This window comes from Pteronotus mesoamericanus, unplaced genomic scaffold, assembly GCF_021234165.1.
Source record: "Pteronotus mesoamericanus isolate MK-2021 breed Mesoamerican mustached bat unplaced genomic scaffold, CSHL_Meso_final contig_50, whole genome shotgun sequence".
NCBI classification, from domain to species: Eukaryota; Metazoa; Chordata; class Mammalia; order Chiroptera; family Mormoopidae; genus Pteronotus; species Pteronotus mesoamericanus.
The window spans coordinates 40,082,014-40,096,502 of NW_026555186.1; positions in this window are offsets into that span (position 1 = coordinate 40,082,014).

The following is a 14,489-nucleotide window of genomic DNA, read 5'->3' on the forward strand; positions in this document are numbered from 1 at the left end:
ACCCAATATCTTCAGTAATCTTTAAAGGACTTATATTTCTCTTCATCCTACTCCAATTTGCTGTTATCCTTTGAGATCTCAGTCTCCGTCCTTCTCTGATATCTTCTTTCCATTCTGTTCCTAACTTTGGACACAGCTTGCATTACTCCTATTTCACAAAGCACCATTTATACAAGGTCAAGTTTGCAAAGGTTATGCTGGAATTTGTATTAACAATAAAAAGTTACAGACATGTACAGTACAGGAAACATCCTCAAAATTATTACAATCACTCTCTTAAAATCTAGCAGTTAGTCCCTGTCATAGAGAACTTCCAACTCCAGAATTCATCACTCCCAGTTATATTTTTAAGGCCCCGGGTCTTTCCTCTCCCAAGACACCTCTTATCTTCAAACCTTTAATTGTTATTTTATTATGCAAAGCAGTCTAATACTTGAGCTAAACTCTCCCCATCTAAACTATGCGTTTCACTTTTTTCCCTTCCATAACAAGCAGATGCATTAAGGTATGATAAACATAAGAGACTTTTATTCCAACCCCATCAGTATGTGTTAACTATCCTAGAAGGCAAAGCTGGGAATCATTCCTTTATTAATTGAGCTAGTATATCTGGTACTTTGCTGGGCTTTGGAGAGAGACTGTATGAGCAAATTAGCACAGTGACTCTGAACTCACACACATATGGTCAACTTCATAGATAGATATTATTTTAAAAAATTTACACAAGTGTATAATGCAAATTATAAATAGTATTAAGAAAAAAGTACAGGAGGCTATGAGAGTTTATACCAGAGTGATCTCATCTAGGTGGATTAAAGAAGGTCTTCTGAAACTGAGATTATATCTGAAAGATAAGGCAGAAAGAAGAGTGGGGGCAAAACTGGAAAGACCTGAGGTGCAAGAAGTCATAGCCATATGAGCAACTTGGTTTGAGATGAAAGGGAAGGAGGGAGGATGGGAAGTAGGAGTAGACCCTTCAGGGTTTCATTGGACATTGACCTTAATGTAGTCTACAGAAAGAGAAACCACCCACCATTTAAGCCACTCTGGCTGCTCCAGGAGATAATGGAATAGAGAGAGCAGAAACAGAAAAAGGGAGGCCGGTAGGGAGGCTATCAGAGAAGTCCAAGCAAGAATTGATGGTGGATAGTCCAGTGTGTTGACAGTGTACATGGAAAAAATGGTCTGTGTTCAATTGTTTTCTCACTGCACTAAATTAAGTTCTAAGAACTCTGGGGCATATTGCATATTTCAAAAAAATGGAAATCAAGGTTTCTCAAATTCAGCACTATCGACACTTTATATAGGATAATTCTTTTTAAGAGGGAGTGTGTTATACATCGCAGGATGTTCCACAGCTTCCCAGATTTCTCCCCACCAGGAGCACCTCCTCCTCTCTCCCAGTTATGACAACCAAAAACATACCTGGACAATGACGAATGCCCCTAGGTGCATAAATAGCTCCTGGTGAGAACCACTGGTCTATATGGACATACATATTTATTTATTTTTTTGAAATTCTCTTTTAAAAAAAGTTAGGAACTTCCAGAATAGCTTTTCTGGAGACAATTAAGATGAAAATCACAACAAAACTGAATGCATTTGGAGTCATCCTACAACAAAATTTCAATTAGTACAAATAATAAGGAAAAGAGAAACTGATCTGGAAATTTAAAAGGTTGAGAGATTTTGATCACTCATTTATAGAATTGATCACTGAAGCGAAACAATAATTATCAAATTTTGCTTCATTATTCCACACTAAGCTTTCTACAAACCTTCTATCACTACAGAAAAAAACAAAACAAAACACCAAAACAACTTTTTGCTTTAACTTTTAAAGATATTTTTCAAGGTTTTCTGCTTTTAACTTTGACATAGTCTCCAGAATGACTGAGATATGCTCCTGATTATTTACATATATTTCCTTCAGAGGAAGCAGACACATTGCAAACATAGATACAGACAGTAACTTGACAGAATTTTGGCAGATGATGATTTTTTTCCTCTTCTTGAACATAGTGCCTGGATATTTTAGATTCACATGAAAAATAATTCATGTTTAAGGCACTAGAGATTCCACTTAACACGTTATAATTTAGGAGTAGGAAAAAAATTGTGTTGAATAAATTACTATCTAAAAATCTCTAAATTTGACTAGCTATTGAGATTACATTAGGGAGGAAAATCTAGCCCTAAATTAGTTCTTTAAATAGTTCATAACTTGCTTTAAAGAAAGTAAAATTAAATTAGTATAAGGATTTTAATATCATTGGTCTGATTGAGAGTGGATCTGTTATTACTTTCATAGCACATAAGGTTTTGCCTTTTCCCTACCCCTGCCGCCAGGTTCTTACAAGCAGCCCTTTTGGCAGACTTCCCCCAAAGGCCTCTTGGAGGAAAAATTCTCTTGGATTTTGTCCTTTCCGTTCCAGAGATATGTTCAACTGAATGGTCTGTGATTCAGTTCCAAATCATTATTGGCAGATAACTGGAGTTTAGAAAGATTTATTGTTTTTAATTTTTTTTTAATGCTCAGAAAACATTGCTGAACATAGACTACAAAGTGCAATCTTTGATAGGCTCCTTCTTAAACCCAGAGCACCTGAGCACCATCACTCAGTCCAGGAGCCCCTATATTCTTTCCAACTTTTCTCCCAGGACATTTTTTCTTCCTTCAGAGAAATGTTTACTTATGTTCCAACAGGGGTTTGTAAGAATCTGAGCCTATAGATAGACACTGTGAGCTCAAGCTACACTCCCCTTTAGGTACTTTGAGAATTTAAACGCTAGGGAGATTTTGATCACTCATTTATACAATGGATCCCTGAAGCTAAACACTGAAACATAATCTAGAGACCATCAGAACATGTTGCACTGTGTTTTTTGCACATCAACCTAGCAAAAGGATGCGACTTTCTCTATGGGCTGATAGGCTCTGATAGAACCTGTTTGTCACAGCACACAGAGCGCATGTGCACAATGTGATTTCCTTCTAACATATACAATCTGTGTCTCACACAACTGTATTCCCTCCCTACAATGTGGACAACCAACTTCTTTCCTCACAGTGACTTACACTAACAGAAAACACTATCTTTGTCATGTCATTTTACATTTCATTTGCACTGCGTCTTAGAGAAAATATACACATAACTTTCAATGGGTGGGAAATACTGTCTGCAAATTGAATCCTGGGTTAGAGGGAGCGTTAAGAAACAAGTTCATGCCCAGATGCTTACCACAGAGCAGGCAAAAAATATTGCAGTGCACAGGGAAGACCTGTCTGCTAGTCCTGTGGAAATTCTGTGTGTTTAAGTTATTTAGTCTTTCTGATTCTATTTGTGTTCTATGAATAATATCATATTCATAGACTTCAAGATGTCATTGACTTGAAGATGCATCATAATTTTAGGTATTACTAAGAAAAAAATGATGACAAACTGTGACACAGTTCTTTTCATCACAGAATTATTTATTTTTGCTTGTGAAGAGAAAGGAAAATAGAAACCACATAATTAATTAAGGTATTCCTAAAATTTCTCTGGAGTCCAACTTTTCAGATTCATGTTTGAAATCAGATTTATCTATGCCTGTAGATGTTGATGCCGCATTTTCAAAAAGACTGCTTTGCTATTGTTGTTATACATGTTCCTGCATGCTTCTGACCCCTATTTACAAATTTTGAGGCTATGGCTTTCTTCATCTTACCAAAAGATATCAGCAGAAGGTTTTTAGATAACAACTACAACACAAGAGGTCCTAAAACCACATAAGGTTAGAGTTTTCCAGCCTTCCATCAGAAACAACTAAGTTTGTGTATGTACAGTCAGTTGCAACTGCATCATGATTCCTGCCTGGCCAACAAATATTGCAAAATACTTTCCGACTTCAGAGATGTTAAAATGTGAAATAGAAGTGTGTTCCTTAGGATCAAAATATTGATTTCAAAAAACAGGGGGGCTGGTTGAGCAGAGAGGGGCAAAGGGTGAAATAATTGGAACAACTGTTAAACATTAGAAAAGAAAACAACCCAAGTGTGGTTGTCATAAGTTTGTAAAATAACCTAGTAATTTTAAACATCATGCCTATGTAATCCTTTTTTTTATTTAGTTGTTCTTTTGTTCACTGGAATAATAAGAGATGTTGCCATAGGGAATATTATTCCTGCTAGACTTTAGAAGAAAAACATCAGGCACAGAGTCTGAGACAGCTTTGTAAAGGGTATTGGTTGTAAGAGGTCAAAGTGTTTCCCTGGCTCCCCAAATACCTTTTATATGCCTGCCAGACTCTCTGAAACTCTAAAGTATTTAAATTATTTTATGGAAGATACATGTTAAAAACATAGACCTTCTGAAAACAGGGATGTGTTAATCTATCACTAGTTAATAACAGCATGGGTTAAGGTTATGTATCAGATTAATTGTAGAATTGACCGTTTAGTTAGAGAGTAACTAGTCCATAGGCAGGTAATAAGAAAATAATTGCAAAGTAATAAATATGTACAAAGTGGCAGAGTATGGCATAAAGCAAACACGTAAATGCTGTGCATATTAATAGTATCACAATATATCTACCCCTGACAAATGACCATCTTAACTGATATTAAAGGACTGGAGATGGACAACTGACTCTGGAAATGGTTTTCGTATCTACTGAAGTCAAATCTTTAGGGTATGTAAAAATATTTGCGTGTTCTTTAAAAATGGGACTGTTGTAGCACAGTGGATAAAGACTAGGTAACTTCCTGAGTGTGACTTGGAAATTTCATGTGTCTGTTTTATCCCTCCATTCACTCTCTGCTGGCTTCTCTCATCGTTGCCGAATGCGCCCTGCAGTTTCTGGCATCACATCTGGACATAACGGCATTGGTACAAGAAGATAGGCTGTTTCACTTTAAGGGAGAGGAAACATTTCCTAGATGCCTTGTGGTTCTTGGGCCAGAATGGATCCACATGTTCTTCCTTAACCCCTCATTGGCAAGAGGAGACAGTTTATTGTGATCACCTTACCAACAATGACTCACTCCTGAGTCATTTTCAAGTGATGGAAGTCCTGAATAAAGAGGAATTTGGTCAGCCAAGAAATAGGTGGAAATGGCTGTAAACTGGGCCACCTAACATCTGCTACACTGTCCTGTAGTATTGTTAGAAAGCTAAATGATATAACTCCTATGAAGTACTTAGTAATTTCCATAACAACAACACTTCTATTTTATTGCTTGCAATACATTGTCTTGTACATATATAGCTTGGCATATAGGCAATCCTCACAAAAGTCCCATGAGGCATTTTAATTGTTTCTATCTCTGTTTTACAGGTATGAAAACTGGGCACAGACAGGTTAAGTAATTGGCCCAAGGTTTCACGATTTGTAGGTGGTTCTGCTGGGATTAGAATCCTGCAGCCTGGTCCTAGGACATATGTGCTTAACATATGCCCGAAAAATCAGCAGTGCTCAACTCCTGCTAGCTATTACTATCATCTCTGCTGACCTATATTCCTCAAGTAACATGTACAACTTGTTCAGTTATTTGAAGAGATGGAAAGATACATTTTAAAATATCTATATAATAGAAAAGATTTGACAAAAATTTAACAGAAGTGTTTTTCCCACTAATATATCATAACTGATTAGGGGGTTATAAAATATATTTAATGAGTCATGACCAGCATTTAAAATACATATATATTTCAGGGCACATACCTGGGTTGCAGGCCAGGTCCCTCATTGGAGGCACGCAAGAGGCAACATTCTCTCACACATTGATGTTTCTCTCCTTCTCTTTCTCTCTCCCTTCCTCTCTCTCTAAAAAAATAAATAAATAAAACCTAAAAAGAAGAATATAACTTAAAAGAAAGAAATTGTTTTAAAAAATAAAATATATATAATACAATAGGATAGGATAAAACAGTAGAATCTGATAGAAAATATCAAGCTATATAATAAAATAGTAAAATATCAAGCATATAATAAAATAACTTGTCTCTGTTTCATATATGTCCACTTTGTGTATGTGTTCTAGGTTGTCAAATAAAATGTACTTCTTATTCTAGGTTGTACTAAAAAAAATTGGAACAACCTACTTGAAAATCTTGCTTTAACACTGGTAACTCCCATTCTGCTGTTACAAAAGTGGGGCCCAGGCTTTATCCAGTGGTCTAACAATTATTCTTCAATTCTTCTTAGTAGAATTTCGGTCCTTCTAAATATATGCCCTTGCATTGCCTCTTCAAATTGTCACTCAGTTGTCCTAGTTATTTGATCAGAGGCTTTAGTTTGTTGTTCTGAGACGAAAACTTAACATCAGTTGTTTAGTGTACTCAGAGTCAAGTGCCTCGGGCGGAGGCATAGACCAGCACTCACAGAGGTGCGGTACTGGAGAGAAGGGACAAATGTCCTTACAAAGCATTTGGGGTCAGATTGGGACACAAAGAGTGAGAAGGTCTGAATTTTCTCCCATGAATAACAATTTCCTCATTGTAATGGGCTTAGCTCTCTTGCCTATAAGAAAGATGTTTCTGGTTGTAGGTAATTGAAGTCAGACTGAAATTGACAGTGAAGGCAATTTGCTGGCTCACACAGCCAAAAAGTGGAAGGGGTTGCTCAGGCTTCAGGTATAATCAGATCAAGGCTCCGGCTCTGCCCCTCTCGGCATCTGCTTCATTTTATGCCTGGTTTCCTACACAGTAAATTAACAGCTGAAGTAGTTCTACATACAACAACGTCCTCTGGAAGAGAAAATACCTGTCCTGATAACTGTTTAGTGAGAGAAAGGAAGTTTCCCAGACTTTCCTCACAAAATTCTTATATGCCTCTGCTTAGCACTGGGTTATGTGCCCATCCTTGAATGTCTCATGTGGCCAAGATGTCAAAACTACATATTCAGGTCTTACTCTTTATTAGCTCATTCATACCTCATGGCTAAAGGCATGGGGTAGGGAAAACTATTACGATAGAGGAGGCATAGAAAACTGGACTGAGACACCTTTTTTAGAAGTTATACAGCCAGGAAGAACCTTCACTGATTATGATCATCCTTTCCGTTGTTACTTCATATATAGAAAAAATATTTTGTATGGCAGCCCTTTTTCTTTTTTCTTTACAAGGATAAAACTTTCATCATCAAAGGAGAAGGAAAGCAGTGCTGATAGCACCAGTCTCTCTCAGTGCCTGTCAGCCCAGGCTGCCGTATCACATGATTTCACTTATGTGTGGAATCTGAAGAACAATATAAACAAACAAACAAAATGGAAACAGGCTCACAGATACAAATAACAGACTGATGCTTACCAGAGGGGAGGGGGCTTGGGGAACTGGGTGAAAAAGATGAAGAGATTGAGAAGTACGTATTGGTAATTACAAAATAGTCCTGGGGATAAAAGGCATAGCATAGGAATATAGTCAATAATATTGTGATAACTATGTATGGTGCTGGAAATATTGGGGTGGACACTTTGTAAAGTATATGACTGGCTAACCACTATGCTGTACAACTGAAACGGATACAAAATAATACCGAATGTAAACTGTAGTTTAAAAATTTAAACAAAGCCCTGGACGAGTAGCTCAGTTGGTTAGAGCATGGGTCCCCAACCCCTGGGGTCATGGACCAGGTCTGTGGCCTAGTAGATGCCAGGCCGCACAGCAGGAGATAAGCAGCAGGTAAGCAATTGAAGCTTCATCTGTCTTTTCAGCCATTTCCCATTGTTCGCATTATTGCATGAGCTCTGCCTCCTCTTGGATCAGCGGTAGCAATAGATTCTCATAGGAGTGTCAGCCCTACTGTGAACCACACATGTGTGAGATCTAGTGTGCACACTCCTTATGAGAACCTAATGCCTGATGATCTGAGGTGGAGCTGAGGTGGTGATGCCAACACTGGAGAGCAGCTGCAAGTACAGATTATCATTAGCAGAGAGGTTTAGGTGAGTGGCAAGCAACAATTAAGCTGCATTTGGTGGCAGGCTATAAAGCCATCCCCTCAACTGTTCTGTGGAAAAATTGTCTTCCAAGAAACTGGTCCCTGGTGCCAAAAAGGTTGGGAACTACTGGGTTATAACATTGTCCTGATATGCTATGATTGTGGGTTCAATCCCTGGTCAGGGCACATACAAGAATCAACCAATGAATGCATAAATAAGTGAAGCAACAAATTGATGTTTCCTTCTCTCCCACTCTCCTTTCCTCTTTCTCTAAAATCAATAAAAAACTTTTAAAAATTTAAAAAATATGAAAGACTGGGTGGTTTAAACAATAGAAAGCTGTTTTCTCACTGTTCTGGCTGGGTGTTTGAAATCAAGGTGCCAATGCTGTTGGGTTCTGGTGAGAGCTTTCTTCCTGACTTGTACATAGCTGCTTTTTGGTTGTTTCCTCACATGGCAGAGAGAGCGAGATATCATCTTCTTATAAAACTATAGTCCTATCAGATTAGTGCCCCATGCTTTTGATCTCATTTATCCTTAATTCTCTTCCAAAGACCCAATCTTCAGATAGTTTTATTGAACATTAGGATTTCTTTTTTTTCTTAAATCTTTAGTATCTTTTTCATTACCATTTAGCCCTTTTTGCCCCCTCCCCCTATCAGTCACTACCCTGTTGTCCATGTCCATGAGTCCTTTTTCTTTTTTGCTCAATCCCTCCACCCCCAATGGTCCCCCCCCACACACACACTAGCTGTCATCTGTTCTCCATCTATGAGTCTGTCTCTGTTTGAGCATTAAGATTTCAACATACGGATTGGAGCAGAGGTGCATTCGGTATACAGAGGTGCCCCAGTGTTAATCATCGCCTAAGTATTTTTTGAGCATCTTATGTACTCAGGCTGGATCAGGCATTGTGATAAATGGGAAAGGAGTGGAGTGAGATGAAATACTGGGGAAGCAAGACCAGCAGATCATTAACTATATAAAACTAATGCTGTGAGGTAGAACATATGCTAAGGAAACTCCAGAGTGGCAAGGAGCAATGAGGGTTGGAGAGGTCCAGAAAACTTTACAGAGGAGCTGAGGCTTAAGCTGGAATTTTGAAATGGGTGGAAGAAAGTAAGTGAGTAACAGGATAAAAACCTAGATCAGGAGGCTCACAATGGAATGGAGGAAAGGGGCCAGATACAATAGAGCTCTTATAGAGAAGACTGAGAAAACTTTTTTAACTAATTGACATGGAGAGGACTTTGCAACTGAGGCATAGAGTGAATACATGAGAAGAGTAGTTCTTATAATAGAGATAAGAAATTCCAGAAGGAGGAAAGGTATGAGGGTGGGGTTAGGTAAAATGGGGAAATATGAGTTTACTTTAGAATTACTAGTTTTAGATGCTGGTGAATTTACTGAGTAAAATATCTCTAGTGTCATGGAGGATAAGGGCAAAGAGATGAGAAACAGTAGGATCAGAGGGAATGGACATTTGAATTATCATCATTGGGTTGATAATTTAGCTAAGGAAATAAATGATCTCTTTGAGAAAATATGTGGAGAGATGTATAGAAAAAGAACTACTAGCCATTATCATCATCCTGAAGGATCTAGTGAGAGCAAATGGCATTAATGGTGCAAGACTACTGAAAATTTAATGGATTTAGTTCTGATTTTCTCAGGGTATACACAGCACTTAGTGCTATGGAAAATAAATATTTGTTGGTTCGCTTGAAGGTTGAATGAATGAATATTAGAAGTTTCAAATCCAAGATGCCTGGTCTGCCTCAGAAATATTTTGAAGTGACCTTCCCACTTCCATTTAATTGAGTGTTTTGAGCATGGAAGAAATAATTAGCCAAAATGGTTCTCCTGTCACATGATGGGGTTAATTAGCTCACTTGTCAGAGAAATCACCCGACTGTCCTGCTAGTTCAGGTACCAGTCGTTGAGGCATTCCCCCGGGGCAGGGAGCCTGGGAGAGCAGTGTTGCTGCCTTTTGACCTAGTTTTTTCCCTTGGAATCAGGTCCTCTTTCCTTGTAATTCTGCTCTCACTGTCTTCTCTCCCTGTACCAGCTACTACTGTTGAGAGGCAGGCCTTAGTTACCTCTGAAGACTATATGTAGTGGTCTGCCTTTAAATTTTTTATTCCTCTGTTAGGAACTTAGGAAAGCTCACAATCACAATCCATATTTTTTATCCTCTACCCTCTTCTCCTCTCCTACTAGCAATAGTTACCATTCTAGTATTTAGTTCTTGTGGAGCCTTGTGTGCTTAAATGAATTTTATGCTAAGTGGGGGCTCTCTGAAGACAAAGCCTTGGTTCATTCAGACAATGCGTTAACTAAAAATATATGTAGTGTTATAGTAAAATGCCATGGTTTTAAATCCAGACAATCCTGGATATGAATGACTAGTCTTTAATTTGACAGGTGTGTGATTTGATACAGTTCCTCTACCTTTCTTAGGAACGGTTTCCCCAATCCACCCTCCTTACCCCCCAAAAATGTAATAACTATTTTTGAAAGTGGCTCTAAGTATGATATACATAAAGAGGACTTGCATGCAACCTAGCATATTGTAGGAGCCTCATAGGATGATATTTACATGATAGGCCAAAGAAAACTGCACATGAGCCATTTCTCCACAAATCATTCTGCATGAGCCTATAAGGAAAAAAGATTAAGGCAGACAGACATACACTCTTTCCCCCAATTTAGAAATATATATACCAAGTTCTACCTGGTCAGAGCTTTTTGATTTCTCTGATACTATTTGTAAGCCAGTGCTTCAGCAGGCTGAAGAATAGTTCCTTAGAGAACTAAACTAGTTAATAGATTTTCCTTAAATTGGAGCAATTTTCTTCTCCTTTATTGAATCAAGAGAGCTAACTGTCAAAGAGGCATAGAATGGTGTAGATAAAACCCTAAGGTAACAAAACTCTATTATGTTGTATTCCATTAGAGTTGAGCCAAGGGTATTTTGGAAGGAAATTTCAGTATGTAATAAGGAGGGATTGTAGCTGAAACTTTATATTGTGTTTTTCTCCAGGTTTTTCTACTTTGTATCATCATAGCATTGTCCCAAATGAGTATCCCACTGTTTACTTTTTCCTCTTGAAACAATCTAATGTTAACACTAAATTGGAGATTATCTTTGAAATAAACAATTTTAAGGTAAACAGAGAAATATTCAACTTTCCCTCAAGGGGATGTTTCAACTTGCCTGATCATCTTCCTCTGTCCATTTATATAAGCAGAGTCACCAGCACCTTTACCATAAATAAGCAGGCAGGTGACTACAACTGCTCCTGAGTTCTAGCCAAATCTTTAGAAGTTTTACTGTTCTGGTCCTTATACCAGGTAAGATTCAACTGCTCCTTCAATGAATTAATGTGTGCTGTCATAAGTTTTGTAAAAAAAAAAAACATAATAGAAGTAAAAATACCATAGCTTTGTGCTCAGGCTCTGGTCTTCAAGATTTTATATTATTGTAAAATCGATAATAACCTTATATTTAAACTAATAATGCAGCTTAAAACTTACACAATTTAATATCACTCTAGGAAAGAGTTTGTAGTACTATGTAGGCCACTATTTCAAAACAGTAAAAGATCAAAAAGATTAAAAATTTTTAAAAAATAAGAAAAAGAAAAAATTTTTAAAAAGGAAATAAAAGAGACCAAAAAATATAGTAAAAGATCATCATGTTCTTAACAGCTATCCAAAATATCATCCAGGAACCACAGTGTTTTAGGAGGCACACTGTATCAGGAATCAAAAATCCCAGTTCCCAGGTAATAAAGTGGGAATAAGTACATATCAATCAACAATGGAATCTAAAAAGCAAAATTAATGAATAAGCAGAATAGAAACAGACTCATAGACGTAGAGAACATTTTGATGGTTGCCAGATGGGAGGTGGGATTGGCAGGACAGGTGAAAATGTGAGGGGATTAAGAAGTACAAATTGGTAGTTTCAGAATACTCATGGGCATTGTGAAGTGCAGCATAGGGAATATAGTCAATAATATTCTAATAATTGTGTATGGCGTCAGATGGGCACTGGATTTATTGCGATGACCACTTAGTAAATTATATGATTTCTAATCATTGGCTTGTGCACCTGTAACTAATATAATATTGTATGTCAACTGTAACTGAAAAATAAAAAATTATTTTAAAAAAGGTATCCTAGATTCCAGTCTTTGTCTAGCTAGCTGATCATAATGCATATATTAGTATACTCCATGGACTTCAGTTTCTTCACTCTTCATCATGAAAGTGAAAATTTTCCATGACTTCTTCAATTTCTTCTAGCCAGATAGTTTACCTTTTTATTCAGTGGGGATTAAATTCAAGTGAGACCTTACTTTCAGAATACTGCATAATCAAACCATGTAATTTGAATTTGGTTTGGTTATTTAGGGATAAGTCTCTTTCATATTTAAGGTAACTAGGCTCTTCCTAATTCTAGCATGAAGATATGTATTTTTACCTATCATTGAGCAAATTTTGGAGTAGGGGTGGTGCAGTGAAGTAGGAAACATTATTCGGTGCAAACAACTCAACAGTGCTCCAGCTTGGTTGTAAAAAAGATCCTCAGGGGAGAAGAGCTCTGGGGCCTGGAGTCTCTGTTCTGGGCAGCGCTGGGTCTGCTCCTCCATGGCCTGCTGTGCTCTGCTCTGCTCCTTGCGATCTGCTTTGCACTGAGCCAGTTTGCTCCACTCCTTGATGGTCTGCTTCCTTCTGCTCTGGCGAGGCTCTACCGTGTTTTAGCTCAGCCAGGGAGATGCAGTCTTCATTCTTCGTTGGAAAGGGAGACTGTGCTCTGCATTGAACCCTTTTAATATATACTTCTAACGTTAAGCTAAAGAATTGAAAGCTTTCGGGACATTACTAGTAACTCAGCAATATACAGAGGGGAAAAAGTAGGTTTAGAGTTGTTAGTATGTGAAATACAGAGTTAATAAAGCTTTGGTAATCATCATAACCCGCCTGTCTTTTCTCATACAGACAACTGTAAACCTTCTTTTGCCCACCCCTCTGTGTGTGTATGTGTGTGTGTGTGTGTGTGTGTGTATTTTTTTTCCTAGTCCATTCATCATTTTTCACCTAGAGCTCCTAATCCCTCTCCCCTCTGAGAGCTGTCAGTCTGTTCTATGTATCTATGATTTTGTTTATTGAATTATTCATTTTTTAGAGGGAAGGAGAATGTTCTGCATTCAAAAAAAGATATGTTGAAGCTCTAATTTCCAATATTGCAGAATCTGACCATATTTAGACAAGGGTCATTGCAGATGTAGTTAGTTAATATAAGATCATACTGGAGTAGGGTAGGCCTTTAATTCAGTATTACTGTGTCCTTATAAGAAGACGAGAGATTCCTAGAGAATGCTCTGTGAAGAGACAGAGCTATACCAGGACAAGATGGCCATTAGATAACAGAGGCAGAGATTCCAGCCATCATCTGCAAGTCAAGAAAAGCTAAATATTGCCAGCTGCCACCAGAAACAAGAAGAGACAAAGATTTTTCTCTCCAGTCTTCTCAAGGAATGTGGCCCTGCCATGATTTTGAACTTCTAGCCCACAGAACTGTTAGAGAATAGATTTTGGTTGTTTTAAGTCTTCCTGTTGTGGGACTTTGATAAGGCAACCATAGGACACTAATACAGGAGACAATGGAATGAAGGCATTTATTGGGCTTTTCCTGATCAATCTGCTCAAGGCACTCAGAAAAGATCAGATGGAGGCATTTGTCCACTGCTTTCCTGAACAGCATGGATTCCTCTAGCTGTCTCCTCACAAGGGTTTCCTAGAGCTGGCTCTCCAAATGGGAAGAAGAATAATGAAAGAGAGGAAACATTTCTCCTCTGCTTTTGCAGCTTTGGAATTAATAATTTGGAGAAGAACGCATGGTGCGATTTTGTTGTTGTAGGTTCTGAATATGGTTTTATAGCTTGCCAGCATACAGTTTGCATGATGCATGTGCTTTATCTTAGCTTCCTGTTATTTTCCTATTATTTTAGACATCTTGAGTACTGCTCTTTGGGATTCAGATCTGTCAAGATGTCTAGATTATAAAAATGTGCCTTGCACTAGAAGGTGGAAATGTCTAGTTCCTTAAAAAATAAATAAAAATAAATAAAAAACAAAGGAGAAACTGGCTGCTTATTCTAACATTTTGTTTTTCGTTTCTGTCACGTTAAGCTATTAATTCATTTGAAAAAAATGGCCAAAACAAGTACAAATTCCTATACATACTAAGAATCAGATTTTTCCTTTTTACAAAAATTCATATTATCAAAAGTTGTAAGAGTGTAATGCTTGATTTTCATTAATGTCATTACTGTTAGATTTGAGTTGGCAAAATTAACATTATCCTATAAGGTTAAAAATTAGAGGAGTATATTTTAATCTTTCACATCCTTTTGTTCATTGGTAAGACTGTTTTGTGTAAATAGTAAACAAACCTCTAAATTATGCAAAGTGATGTTCTAGCTCATTATTTTAACTTTATTGATGTTCCCTGAGATCTACCAGGGCCAGAGGTAATAATCATTTTGTTTGGAT